This window comes from Pectinophora gossypiella, chromosome 4 (assembly GCF_024362695.1).
Source record: "Pectinophora gossypiella chromosome 4, ilPecGoss1.1, whole genome shotgun sequence".
In the NCBI taxonomy this organism is placed as follows: domain Eukaryota; kingdom Metazoa; phylum Arthropoda; class Insecta; order Lepidoptera; family Gelechiidae; genus Pectinophora; species Pectinophora gossypiella.
The window spans coordinates 8,560,449-8,576,309 of NC_065407.1; the positions used below are offsets into that span (position 1 = coordinate 8,560,449).

The 15,861-nt window shown below is 37.9% G+C and overlaps 1 protein-coding gene across 1 annotated transcript in view; it reads right to left on the reverse strand.

The window, feature by feature from the left end:
- The window catches only part of LOC126366527 (carbonic anhydrase-related protein 10), a 58,943-nt gene extending 43,312 nt beyond the window's left edge, over positions 1-15,631 (reverse strand). Inside the window, exon 1 of the mRNA XM_050009671.1 lies at positions 15,423-15,631. The gene's annotated coding sequence lies outside the window, so the exon portion shown is untranslated. The remainder of the gene's footprint in view (positions 1-15,422) is intronic.
- Between the last annotated feature and the right edge of the window lie 230 nt (positions 15,632-15,861).

Consider the following 15,861-nt stretch of genomic DNA (forward strand, 5'->3'; position numbering starts at 1 on the left):
TGGAATTCAAAGAAAACTAGTGGGCCGTTAGGTAAAGTATCACTCTGTGACATGACCATAAGATAGCACTGTTTTTAAAAATATCTTTCCGTCCATCTTTAGGCACCTCACTTACCTGAGGACCTCCGACTATCAGGCCTACCTGAGGCGTCCCGGAATACCGTACAGGTGATGAGTTGAGGCCGGCTCAGGCCAGGGCGTGCTGGACGATGGCGGCGCAGTGGGCCAACTGTTACGCAGCTGGCGGGCTGCACGTCCACCGGTCAACCTCGCAGACCTTCACCGGGCCTTATCCGGTGTGTTGACAAAAGGAGAGGCGCGGCACATCCACATGCGCGCCGCACAAAGAAAAGCTTCGACGTGCAAACAACCAAGGCAAGCTCCGCCGTAAAGAAGCTTGAAATAACTTGCAAACGCAGAAGAAAACAGTAGGAATCTTCATTCACAAAACATTGTTGAAATCATCTGATCCAATCATAAACTTCTTCTTCCATTAAACTTGCAAAACGTTAGAAAATTAAAACGTTAAAACTTTAAAGAAAACAAAAAAAACCCCATCTGCAACAAGGAATGGCAATGATTAGCATGTGGTTCAGCTGACAGCGTGGCAAGGCAACTCACGAGTGTAAAACAAAGAAAATAACTTACAGGTTCATCCGGGATAGTTGGGCATCGCTCGGATGAAACCTAAACCCACCCACTGGACCTTAGGCGATGGGATTTCAATGATGTTGCTGAAAACAAGGACCTCGAGGTTATCACAAAGTTGGTGCAAAAATATGCACGAAGAATTGCGAGGACTCACCATCTCGGTTAAGTTGTTTATTTAAATCGAGACATCGGCTCTTGATGTCGCCGATAAATCGTGGCTTTTAATTTGCCCACATTATTGTTACGGCAGTGGAGTCTCCGGCGCTCTCGCGACGTCCCCACTTTCCATAACCTGTCTCTCAGCTCAGCCAGCTGTCAGTCTGACACAAGAACCACGAACAAAGTTGCCAAACTAGAAAAAATCTACCAAACCATAAATTCGCCGAATCAACGACAACAATCGATCGACTTGTTTGATCCCAAAATTTAAACAATATAATTATAATTTCAATAAATGTTGCAGATAATTAAATATACCAAATTTAAAAAAACGAAAAGAAAATTATTAAAATGTTCGGGCCCATCGATAACCCTGCAGCGCCATCTGTGATGTCCTGCGGGTAAAATATAAAAACTACGATATATCGTCAGAAACCACAAGATGTCGCTACAAGGCTCGTTGGTCCGAAATGCTTCGTTACAAGACGTTTGAAATTTGGCATGCAGGTACCTTAGGTACCGTAGAGGTGCACTAAGAAAGGAATTCCCGAAATTCTCACGGGAACGGGAATTAGCGGGAAAATCCTTTTGTATGAAAAATCTAAAACACTCAAATTAGACGTTTGAAATTTGGCATGCAGGTACCTTGGGTACCGTAGAGGTGCACTAAGAAAGGAATTCTCGAAATTCCCACGGGAACGGGAATTAACGGGAAAATCCTTTTGTATGAAAAATCTAAACCACTCAAGTTAGACGTTTGAAATTTGACATGCAGGTACCTTAGTAAACTTAAAGCTTAGTTGCAACAAGATATTGCAAAATTCCTACGGGAACGGGTGTTAGCGGGAAAAAACATTTGTATAAAAAAAATCTAATCTAATCTAATCTTCTAAATATATAAAAGGAGAAACTGACTGACTGACATATCAACGCACAGCCTAAACGGCTAAACGTAGGCACTTGAAATTTGGAAGAGACGTAGCTTAGGTACCGTAAAGGTGCACTAAGAAAGGAATTCCCGGAAATCCCACGGGAACGGGAATTAGCGGGGAAATCCTTTTGTATGAAAAATCTAAACCACTCAAGTTAGACGTTTGAAATTTGGCATGCAGGTACCTTAGTAAACTTAAAGCTTAGTTGCAACAAGGTATTGCAAAATTCCCACGGGAACGGGAGTTAGCGGGAAAAAACATTTGTATGAAAAAATCTAAACCGCGTTAGATACGAGTAGATATTTTTAATCTAGCATGCATGCATACCTAAGTTTAGTTATGGCTGTATTTTGAAAAATGGGAGTTAGCGGGGAAAAAATGTCATATGAAAAAATCTAAACTGCATAAGTTAGATGCTTGAAATTTGACATACACTCCCACACACACAAAGGTCTCTCTTTTATAACACGCTACGCGGACGAAGTCGCGGGCAAAAGCTAGTTCCAAATAATAGGCTAATAGTTACTGTATAATAATTTAATAGAGTTGATTTTCCTAATTTCTTTTGTTTTATTTTTAGAACTAATCGAACTTCAAGTGCGCACTCCTGCACCACCTTACCCTACTTCAATTGCGCCTTTTTTATGTTATTTTTGTCGCGGTTGCAATTGGCTCAGTAGTAAGTTAAACATATTTATGATTTTTATGTACTTTCTACTTAGAAAGAACGTACAAAATACCTGCGTACTTTAAATTACATTATATTTTAAATATATTTTCGAGGATACGCAGGATTTTCCTCATTTGATTTAAAAGTAACAAGATAAACAAGGAAAATTGATAACCTTGAGTCCATGACGGTTCTATAAATCATGTAGGCAGGCACCTTGTGCTAAATGTGGATACTTTTATACCAATTAAAATCAATAATTTATACAGAAAAATAACTTATAAATAAAAGCTCCTTTTTACAATTACCTTTCCTTATAAGGTCAATATTCATCTATCTGTAACAATTATAACAAAAAACCATAGCATAAGCTCTTTTTCTTCCCGCCAAATACTTTACCTCCTGATACGACCTTCTCTTTTTTTGAGTGGAATGGCGATTACTCCACCGACAAGAGCGCAGCTCTTAAACAAAGAGAGAGAAGCTCTTTTTATGTTCTTGATTACAACCCAATTGGGTTGTCAGAGGTACATCCATCGGATGATGAAATAAGTATCCAGTCTTCACCGAGAAAACAAAATTACATTGATATGTAATAATATGTTACTATCATAGGTATAGGAATTTATCTAAAGCCTACAACAGAGATTAGATATATACAGTAGTTAAGATATAGGTTATTAAATAAAGCTGTTCTGCAGAAAAAGATAAGCTTACTCGTAAGAAAAAGACTCTGAAGCAACTTATTATTTGAATCAGCATTTATTGAAAGTGATACGTCTTTTAATATTGCGTGCTCCATGAATGTTGGAGGGCCGTCCTCTTGGGAGGCCGCAGTAGCGCCGGCTGCCGGAGTATTCAGCACGACACTCCAGATATTTACTCAAATGAAAAGTAACATTCTCGCAAACTTTGACATCTTAGTGCACTTAGGTTGTGAATCAATGAGCCTTTTATTGCGTTCAACTTTTTCTGAAATAACATATTCACTTATTTGACATTCCATAAATCTGATTCCAAATAAAAAATCCAATTTCAAAACATTCACTTCTCATCAATACATTCAATCCTCATGTCATCACCTCACATGAACATTATTATTATCGGATCAATACGTGGTATACATTATAATTATAAAGCCATTAATCGAACTTTGAGTTGTTTTTGATAACTATTTCATTATCTGCCTAAGACAAAATTCATTTGGCTGCAAGTATGCAGCCTAATATAATTATGTCCCGCGGTACACCTAGTATCGTTTTTCTTTCCTAATTTGACCGCATGTCTGAGCGCAGACCTTTAACAAAACAAATCCTAAAGTGCACCTTAATCAAACCTACAGTAAAATTATTTTGTTTAAAATTTTATTCAACTTTTGTGAAGCCACTTGTTTAGACATGAAATGCCGGCAGCATAAAAATCCATATTCATCCTTAGAAAATGGCTGGAAGTACAAAGGATCTCGTGTGGGACAACCTGTTACTACCTCTGATGGCTTCTTGATGCCTTTATGATGTCGTGTCCACGACAACGGATGCGAATATTCTCTAACGTTATATCATTTTTTATCCTCTTACTATTATTTATTCTTACACACGCTATAACGCCGCCACAGCCGTATCCTGACTCTGAAGACATTACGTATTTTGGTTAGTTTTTTATTTAGATTCCGTAACTATAACGTCATTTTCGTCATTTATTGTACTTTTCATTTATAACTTATGTTAATAGGCGTATAGGCAGTTAAAATAAGATTCCAATAATGGATAAGTTTTAAGATATGAGGGAAAAGAGGACCACGTTATTTAATCTTGGCACAATACTGAACTAAAACTTGGAAAGAAAATCTTTGTTCCTCCTAGATCTACGTTTGAAACGCAACGATATGTGACAGACGCAGTCCGGCTTTCGCCAAAAATCAATTACCTTATCATGTAGAAAGTGTCCAAAATAATCTAGAGATTATCTGTGAAATTACAAGTGCATTACAATAGTTGGTGTGGACAGTAAGAAGTATTAGCGAGATTTATAATTGTTATCTAGCAGGCTAGGCGAGGCAGAATTATTGCGGAGTCGCGTGCTCGCACCTAATATATAACGGGGCCTTAGCCAAAACGTCTTTGTTTGCCACTGCCCTCTCTGTTTACTAACAAATACGCCCCATTTCATTACAAGATCGATATTGTAAAATGTTACTATTACTGGTCAAGGTCAGAAAGTAATAATTAGCTACTTTTTATGGATATTGTTTCAAAGTCTCCCACCCCTTCGATAAATCAACATGCAACTAATAAAGATCAAATCAAAATTTAAATCTCCACCTAAAACTAAAGCAGTCTCAGATCTTCTTCTTTCACCCTGAGCTTACCTGGCAGAAATTGTTGATTAGCAATTAGGCTGCCCTGTGTATATGTTTTGTGAAATAAAGATTGATTGATCTCAATCTCAGAAATTATTTATGTTTCGTAAACCAGGTTCTCTCATGAATTTTAAAAGAACTATCAGGAAATATTCGAGGCGATTACATAAAATAATATTCCTATATTGTATAATCCCATTGAACTATCCTTGTACTTGGTTTCCACTCTCCAAACTACTTATGTAGCTTAAACCAATATAGTGCTACTACAAAACTCTGAGGCACTGCATAGTATTGTGTAGTAGTTGGCTTCAGTTGGAACAGTTTATGCAAACAAACAACTTAAGCATAGCAAATGTAATCTTCGTTTCACAGTATCGTTAAAATATTTAAGTGAGACGGTGTTTTGATAAGCTTAATAAATAGAACAAATATAACAAGCATCATTGGCCCATATACGCGTAGATTTCATGTGTGATTAAACAATTGGCGTATCATTTCTATGATCGATGATATCGTGAAACATGTTTAAGAAAAATAATACGAAATAAATTAACAACTATGTAAGCTGACGTCACTTAACTAATCATTAGCGTCTTAACGATTTTGATTTCGAATTTTATCTATCATTAGACTTAGATCATTAGACTTAGAGTTCACACTACTAAAGCCTTCGCAGTGTGAAAAGGCACATGTATACTTAGTACGTAGTATTCATATGGCATAACATGTTTCATATTGAACTTACCTAGCAAACCAGTGTCTAACATATTTTAGTTATTTATAACTTTTTGCAACCCGAGTTTGAATAAATTCCAGTGACAGTAGAGACAAGATTATTTATTCAAACGACAGAAATTTACTCAGGCTGTCAGAGTGATACATGCAAGTCGACCCACGTCAGGCATAACGTACAGGTGCAATATTACCGACATTTTTATTATGAGCCCTCATTTTTCGGTTAATAACACTGTTGGGTCGTGCCCGTGACGTCACATTGTACCCTTCCGACTCATATGTTCTACTGTCAGCTTCCGTTTAATCATTAGAAAATTACGACTATTAAAATTGGAATCTGTGCCTTGTATAGTACGCGTCGTATTTCATTGCGTATTCACTCATTAAGTATATTAAAAAAACAATTTGGGTTCCCGATCAGATTTGGTGGGAGATATGTAACTAATCCACATGAATTACATTGCATCTAATGTTAAGAGTCTTAAAGACGTGTTGTGCACCTAATGCTGAGCCCGAAGGTGTTTTACTTCTCCTTCCAATCAAGTTGCCTGTAACTCGGTCCGTGCTTCCTAAACTCGTGGCTATCTTTGTCTTTTTCTATTTGAAAATTCCTGGTTGAAAAGTTAATTAAGCTGGAGACGGGTCCGTCCCTCGGAGGTTTAATTTATTGCAACGTCCATTTTTCTCACACCATGGCTCTGCCAGGGGTTAAAATACGAGTTCTCATTGGAAATGTAAGTGCAATTCAGAAATGAAAACGTTTTCGGTAAAATTTTGCTAATAATTTTTTCAACTCTCAATAAGTTTCCAACATTTTTTATGGCGTCCAACTGTGATAAATTTTAATTTAGGATGTTAGTGTAGTGCCGCCAACACAAGGCATCCATTTAGTAAGTAGGTATTCCTTGCTGGATAGATAACGATAGACTATTAGACTTATGAGGCAGTCAAACCTAATCAAATCTGCAATAAGAGAAAAAAACATTGAAGTAGGTATTTTATATCAACAGGCCATTGTATAATTATTTATATCACCAGCAGGGTCTACGCGCCGCGCGTGGCACTGATTGTATCGATGGATTCCACCCATAGACGTAGCGAATGCTATCTACGTAGACAGATGTCGTACGACTAGTGGTCGAAGCCCTCGATATAATATTCGCGTCGCGCGCGGCACGGTGCCATGCCGCGAGGGCAGATCACGAGACATTTATTATCGTTGGCCATAAATCACACAGATTTAAGAAAAGAACAATCCTACAATAACATACAACCAAACTTATTTTATACTTCAACTTGATTACAAAAGCCAATAAATATAAATGTGGCCTATTTCATCCAAAAAAGCAATATTGCTATATGACATTTGTGTGCATTGCGCATTTACTTATATGCGCAAATATCAAATTGTAAGTACTCGATAATCAATGAAAGATGTACTTCTACTCGACGCCTAATTGTTAGTTCAAATTTAACAATATACGTTAAGCAATGTTCGTTTAGGTCCACACTAACTGGAGTCGGTAACGTGTTAACAGTACCCCGTGTCCAGATCCGTTCCTTTGTTCGCCGGCTAGTTACACAAAATATATCTACACGCTTACGACTAGCGTCTTCGTATACATTATTTCTCGAAAATGTGTTATGAATGTACGGTATCTGGATATGACTTGGGCACGCTGTATAACATTACGATCTGTGTGTACCTAAATAAGTAGTAACCTGATTGGTATCAACATTCACGTATAAATACTATCTGTGGTAAAAATCAAGACCTCCATTAATTCCTCAAAAAGATTCCTCCAAACTTTACTAAGAATCTGTAGTAAAAGTGATAGGAGTCTGAAATACAATTGAAAATACAGTACATTTTAGTTTGAATCATTGTTTAGGTCATTTTAGCTAACACGGTCTAGATTCAAAAGTGGTAAACTGTCATACTATTTCATTACTTATAGCGTAAGTAGGTTTATCAAGTAAGTAACTTATTTTATTTAGATAATTATACCTATAATATAGCTACCTAAACAATAAGAGCTGAAATTTTACGACACGCGTTTTATCCTATTTTTATAGCAAACAACCACTGTAACTATGCATATTCGTATAAGTATACGAAAATGCCCAAGATACTTCTCAGATTTTCTAGTCATATCTAGTTAGGAAACTAATCTACGCTGGTGGAAAGCGAGGCGTCCAAAACGGTCCGGGCGCGGCGCTGTTAATTTCACGGGGTATTTGTTTGCCGAACAAAACACCACTTACGACCATCCTTGTAAGCGCAATGTGTTAGCAGGCGAATAAGCCGTCTGCTAACCTAACAATAAGTGCTTTAGAAAATATACAAGAAAATATATTGCGCCTAAAATGGCGCGAGCGTGATTGGCCGAACCCAAAAAGTCCGTTATCGCATATGTCTGATAAACTTTGAATTCGCTGAGGTATACAAAATTCTATTTTTGAAATCAGAATAGTTCGATACACTTCGAACACTAAACGTAATTTGTTGTTTGTAGTTTTTGAACACACATCCAGTTGTACAATTTAGCACGGCACACAAATCATGTCGCTCGGGGACTGAAAGCCTCCGGCATGTCTCTCGGGGTTAACTGCACTTAAAATACTTTCAAATGGTTGTTTAATAATCGTATATTCCTGTGAGCAGACAAGAGTTACAATCACGCATTTGTCCGTTTATTTAAATAAATAAAAAAACACATTCTTTGTCCAATTTCAATTTTCGTAACTAAGTAGTACAGAGATCTTTATCGGCCACATTTGGAGTGGCTTGCTTTAAATCAAACTCTCAGTAGCCTATTACTATCGGGGTTTAAATTTATGTGTTAGCTATCGGCAGCCACCTTTGAAATTATATTTGAAGTTGGTGCAGTGCGGCTCGGGTTTAAGGAAATAGCGTCATTAGCTTTTCTCGTATTTCTTACTGTAGACGTTTACGCGCACCTTGTGAGGGTTGCGGCTATTCACTACTTTGCCTTTCAGAAATCCGTAGTTAGACGCAGAAATCCTTTTCTGAAATCCAATTCGACTACAAGTTTGATGATGATGATGTGATCCAGCCGATTACGGCTACGGCGACTGCTTCAACTCCGACGTTCATTTGTTTGAATGTGTCTTAGCCAATTTTGTTGTTGTTGAACATGTGAGCACACCATTCAAATATGTATAATTAATCGCCGCAAGTGGTCGGGCTTTCAATTCATCGCGCTTAGCATCAAGCTCTAAGCGCCGTTAACGTTCAAAGTCATGAACTTTGGTGAACAAGTTTACAATAAAGACACATTTTTTACAAGACATATTATGTCAGCCACTTTTGATAAGTGCTTTATGGCGATAGATAATATTTAATTAACGATCTACCTACTTCGAAAGCGAAATTGATATTCCTAACAAATATTTTTCCCTTTAGCTACGAATTTAAAAGTTTCCTTCTTGAGCACTGACATACTATAAAAAAATAGACTAACAATCGCTAAGTATTTTTTATAAAAAGCGTCGGAATCGTGTGAACTGTGTAAATACGTATACATTAAGGTAGTATAAGTTCGTTCCCTTAAATTAAGATGTTATGGTTGTTAAAATAAAGAACAATGTCTGTTGTACAGTGGCGTATTTACCTCCATTGTGACTAAATTTGATCTTGACACGACGTCGCCTAGTGACAAGATTCGCCGCGGACATTTTTTTACGGAGATTGGTAGTCTATTCTTGAGATACAGTTGTAGATACATCACACTATATCTTTGCAGAATGTAGTAACCTCTTTAGCATTCTGGTTAGCCTCGAGTATATCATGTGTAGATAATAAACCAACACATGCAGCATGGCATTTTGCGTGCCTTTTATCGTTCATAATGCAAGCAACTGCACGCCATTCTTTCATACACACTTTAACTCAGTTCTATTTATCGAGCTCAATAAAAAGAAATGAAGTCATTCTTAATGTTCGTAAATCAAAAAAAATATAAAATTAAAATAAAATATATATATTTTTGGTATTTTATTTACTTAAGGGAAAATAATATTTTTGTGTATTTACTTATTGATGAGTACATACAGAACCACTACAACACCTACCAACAAAATGTTACCTACCGCTCTATATCTATCCTTACCATTAGTTTCCTTGCACACCTCAAACAATATTTCACTTTTGTTTTACAAAGTTGAACATTTTTACTAAGTCTAAAATGTTTCATACTTATCTTTTTTTCTGCACAGGTTAATGACCTTTTTTGCTGTAAGTACTTGATTTCCATTACCTAAAACCATTATCTTTAACACTATCTACCACTTCGGTTGTGAACCACTACAAGTTTTAAAAATGTTTTGTGTGCAGGAGAATCCCGCAGTAAGGTTCCCGGTCAAATGGGTCCCCAAAGATCGACTTGCGACTACTCTGCATCTTTGTAGTACAAAGGAGACAAAGCCCGTACATTCCAACAGATAAGAAAATAAAACGGTGAACTAAGCACACGAATACTTTCTATTCCGCAAACCACATTTCTTATACTATCTTTCTTATATTAAGTCAGTGGTTTGGAAACATCCGTTTAGACACTCGGGATTATTTTGTAATAACTTATAAAAAATAACTTAGACTGTCCAGATTCTAAAGGAAACTTTATAAAGTATGGCGAAGAACTAATGAAGTGGAAAATCCCTCAACCGTTGTTGGGTAGCGGAAACGTTAATTGCTTTGTCGTAACGCTATGTTACTGTAATGTAATATTATAAACTGGTATATTTGCACATGTTATGTATATCAGTGTAATTGGAATCCGAATGTAAAGCTTAAAGGAATGTGGCGGGCGGAGCGGCGCGGCGCGGCGAGCGTGCGTCTTCCTGACTTCCGGAGCTCAGATAAACCGCTTCCCCTTCCTGCCCCTTTGCCTAACATCGTGTAACGGACACACTACAAAAGACAAAGTATAAATACACCCCTAATGTACCAGTTTTCACCTCGTTTTATGTGTTTTTATGGCCTTTTAGCCTTTTGTAGTAAAAGTAAGGTACTATTTTTACTTTTAATATGTCTGGCATCAGTTGGTTGCCCTCAGATGTCGGATTTCAACCATCTTTCTCAATAGAAAATCAAACTTTTTCGGACTTCATTGATTCAATCTACGATTGCAACTTATTACAGTACAATGGAATTCTAAATGATCGGGGTGTTATATTGGACCTAGTGCTATGCACTGATACGGTATCGGTTTTTGAATGTCCTGATTCTCTGGCTACTCCTGAGGATATCCACCATAAAACTCTACTTGTTACTCCCTGTTTTGTAGATTTGGACCCGCTTGCAACACCTAAGCGTACCATTTTTTCTTATCACAAGGGGGACTATGATAAGCTATGTAGTCATCTCTCCGAGATCGATTGGTCAACCATCTTATGTCAAATCTCGGTTGAAAGTGCGGTCGCCAAGTTTTATGAAATAATATACGAACTCAGAGATAGGTTTATCCCCACTAGACTTACCAGGCGTCGTGCTTTTCCACCTTGGTATAGTAATTACCTTATTAAAATAATTAAAGAAAAGTTTAAGTTTTATGTTAAATACAGAATTTATGGTAACAAGTCTGATGAAAACACGTTTCGTCTACTACGAGATAGGGTGAAATTGAACGAAGGTCTCTGTTACAAGAAGTACATAAGTTCTGTTGAAGAAGCCATAGCCAAAAACCCCAAACAGTTTTGGTCTTACCTTAAAAGTAAGCGCAATAGTAGTTCGTATCCAGCCGCTATGATGTATGGTCCCATTACCAGTAACAATGGTGAAGGTATTAGTGAGCTGTTCTCTTCATACTTTTCTTCTACATTTCAATGTAACAGCCCACGCTTAGTGTCAGCCATAGCCGTGACCAATAACGATATTCCAGGCACTCCTTGTGACATCCACACAATTGAAGTTACCGAGTCACAAGTACATGGTCTTCTCAAGCGTCTGGACGTTAACAAGTCCGCAGGGCCTGATAATATCCCAGCTATTTTTCTTGCCCGCTGCGCCGAACCGCTGTCAGTGCCGATCTCCATTCTATTCGAGCGATCACTTAGGGAGGGAATTTTGCCTGCTGTTTGGAAGTCAGCTTTTATAACGCCTATTCACAAAAAAGGCGCCAAGAACCAGGTTCAAAATTATCGGCCTATATCGAAATTGTGTGCTATTGCCAAAGTGTTCGAACGTTTAGTCTATAATCAGCTCTATTGCAGCATCAAACACACATTTATAGCCCAACAGCACGGGTTTTTAAAGGGCAGGTCGACGGTCTCTAACCTTGTCGTGCTGAATGAGTACATCACGACCAATATGGAAAATGGAAACCAAATAGATGCAATATACACAGACTTTGCTAAAGCGTTTGACCGTATTGACCATGATGTACTCTTGCGTAAACTCAATGCATTAGGTATCAGAGGTGATCTGTTCAGATGGTTCACCTCCTACGTCACCAATAGAACGCAGGCTGTGGTACTGGGTGGTTATACATCGCATTGGGTTGACATACCTTCTGGGGTGCCACAAGGTTCTTTGCTTGGTCCCCTACTTTTCGTCATCTTTATTAACGACATTGGTTCATGTTTCCCTAATTCAAACTTTCTTTTATTTGCGGATGATGCGAAAATATTTAGGGTTGTGAACAATTCTGATGATGCAAAGCTTCTTCAGGAGGACTTGCTGAGACTAGACACCTATTGCGAAGCAAACAAGCTTGATTTGAATGTCTCAAAATGCTTTGTAGTAAGTTTTACGAGAAAGAAGAAGGTATTTAACCATACATTTTCTCTTAAGGGCCAGTGCTTGCTTGTATGTAACTCTGCCAAAGACTTGGGTGTCATTCTGGACAACAAACTTCAATTTGACCAGCATGTCGAAACCTGTGCGGATAAGGCTTACAGGGCTCTAGGGTTTGTCAAGCGTATCTCGGGTGACTTCAAGCGAATGAAAACTATAAAGACCATTTACTGTGCCTATGTTCGAAGTCACCTTGAGTATGCTTGCCAGATCTGGAATCCCTGTTATGATATCCACGTGAACAGAATTGAAGCTATCCAAAAGAAATTCATACAATTTTTATGTAAAAAGTTTATCCCGTCTTTATCTGGCTGTGGTTATGATCATTTATGCTCTAGGTTCCACCTTTTACCACTGCACTTTCGCAGAAAGATAGCTGATATCTGTTTTTTGGCCAAAATTGCTCAATCCAAATTAGATTGTCCGGATCTCCTCTGCGCTATTAAGCTACAGGTTCCAATCAGACAATTACGTCACAATCGTTTGCTTCATGTTCCTCGTTGCCGCACCAAATATAGAAGCAATAGTTATTTACCTCGTTCCCTTAAACAATTTAACGAGGTTAATGCCTCTCAATGTGATTTGTTTAGCAGTACTATTAATTCGCTGAAGAGTCAGCTTATTAGAGGTAATTGGTAATAGTTGTTAATTATTGTTAGTGTTTTAATGTGTATTCTTGCTATTATTTTTCATCCAATTTTTTTTTTCTTATATTTTTTCTATATCTCCGCTCTCTTGTCTTGTTGTATAACTCTTTTTCATTTATTTGTGGTAGCTTGTAATTGGCCTTTATTTACTACTAAGTGTAACATTGTGCGAATTAAGCTGTAAGCTCCCCAAACAAAATAAAATAAAAAAAAATAAAAATAAAATATGTTATGAGGCAAGTAGTTTTAAAGAAATACGACGTGGGTATGTAAGTATAGAAATATTTTATAGCTCTAAGAAAGTAGTAGTAAATGAAAAGTTTTTTGTTTTACTGCGAAGTTCATATGACATAAATTCTGCAACTTTGGGACATACAACTTTGTGAGTGTTTTAAGGTGTATAACATTTACAACAAATATTCAGGTTGGCTTATATTTTTATGATATTGCGAAACATGTAAGTACCTATAACAAAAAATAAAAAGTTAAATTCTACATTTTTTGTCTGCGCTGCTTTAAAGTATACCTATACTTCGTATAAATTGTTTTATTCTTGTTAATAATATTATCAAGTACGAGATTAGCTCTTCTCACATCTTTGCTCAGTAGGTACAAAATCATTTCCTTACCTAACTATCCTCGCGATGTCATTATATTTTTTCCAGCCGTACCTACCTTAATTCCAATCCACTCAAATTTTCCGATTTCGGAATCGGCTTACAGAACTGTTTGATGCCCGGAAACGAATGTAGGGAAAAATAGAAATAAAAAAAAAAGATAGGCCGACAGCGCGGACGCGCCCGCACGTAATTTAATCTTGTGTCACTTTGACATAGCCTTCTGTCCAAGTGATCCGAGCTTTGTGACGGATACGATACACCGGCGTAAACTGCACCGTGTTCGTACAATACATATTCTATTGTTGTGGCTTTAGCCAAGTTGCAAACGATTTATTACAATCGACAGCGACAGTGTCAAAAATATATGGGATTGACATGTCAGCTATGTCAATCCCATACATTTTTATTGTCATAATCGGTTGCAACTTAGCTAAGCCCCTTATATTACTTGAATAAACAATTGAATTTTCACGTGACAAGCTTCTGTGCAACTACCACGATGAGAATGTCAGCAACGAATTACTAGTGTGAAATATATTTGTCTTTAAATTGTCATTATTGACGGTTATTAAGTTATACCTAGTTTTACAGGCTTAGAACTCACGTATGGATGGGTGCCTACAGCTTTGAAATCCATAAAAAATATAGATGCACATAACTCAATACAAATAATATAGGCAAACCAAAATAGATCTTCAAAATGTCATTACGTTTAAACTTTCAAAGCCGGGTAGGAGCGGGCTTAATTACGGCAGCTTGTGTTCATTATTAGAGCAATGAGTTAAACAGTCGAACTCGGGGCAATAACTAAAACTAAACACGTTTGTAACAAGTTGTTTGTTGTGTTATCAGCGAGTGCCAAACGTTCCCGGCCGCGAACTTGCGCCGCCGCACCACTCGCACTGCTATTGAAAACTTTGTCGGAGGTGAACCCACTCCCCACACAGTTTTATACTATTCTCATTCACCAAAACCTCTTCGTTATTATCTTGAAATCTTGACTCACAAACAAAACTGTTTAAAATATGTTATAAATAAATGTGTAATTATCTGAACGATCCATCTTTCTAAAACGATTACGAGAATGGTCATTAGTTCAGTGAATCGCTTTTTTCGACGTGTTCTCTCGTTACTTCACATTTCTTTTTTACATAAAATGTGCCTCGCAGACGCGGACCTAATTCGGGGTGACTTAATAAGTACTTGGATCGATAAATCGGGGGTCGAGTCGTGCAAATGTGTGGGAATGCGGAAAGTAAATCAGTTGAAACAAATGTGGGGCATCAGTCAGCGGGCGGGCCGGCGTCGTTAGCGGTCGGGGCCACACCGATAAATCTCCGCGCCACCTTCACGACGCCACGGCAATAAAACAGTTCAATGATCGCTTCCGTATTAATACTACCACAAAATCACTAATTGCCCAAAACAAACTACTAGCACAATTCACAAACGGTTCGAGTTCACAGAAACACAACCTTTGTGTTCTTTGACTTGTGTACTCTGCACGGCTGAAGCAAGTAATGAACACTTAATTAACTATCATTAACCTAAAACGGTTAAAAGAGCGAACGTGCACAGATGAATCTACAAGGCAAACGTAAAAACAATCCAACTGCGAACGTTCATGCTTTGATCTCGTACAACAGACAAATGAATATGAAAACTGAAATTACAGTGCAATATCCCTCGTGTAGGCTACATTTATTTGCACTAGGTGAATACGGCGAGCATTAATCATCGCCAGCAGGAGGCGCGGGTGGTGCAGCGAGTGCATGTGCATTCAGCAGACCGCTGCACCGCAAACAACTGCGCCGGACTTTTAATCTCACCTGAGCACCGAACGGGAGACTTGCGGTTGCGAGCGTCGCTGCCGTGATCACATGCTCCCTGGCTCGCGGCGCGCCGACCGCATTACACTCACACCGCGCGTTTGTTCTCCTATCTACACGGAAAGCTCTCACCGCCGTGCACTGGTCACTCCGACCTGTATAACTAATGATGCACCCCGATCTGCAATGACGATTGTTTATTTCCAATTTATTTGTGTTCAGTAAATGTATGGTTTAGAGTTTTCCCTACTTCCAATTTATACTCCGGTCTTGCAATCAACTGTTGTAAGTGGATACTAACCAGACATTTCTATTTGCCGTCTGATTGCGTTGTGGTTACTTTTTAGATTGCCTTTTGTTATTGGATATGAGTTTCAAAATTACACCGGGTGCATAACGTAAATAACGTGCGACAGATTTATGAACTTTTCTATTTTTG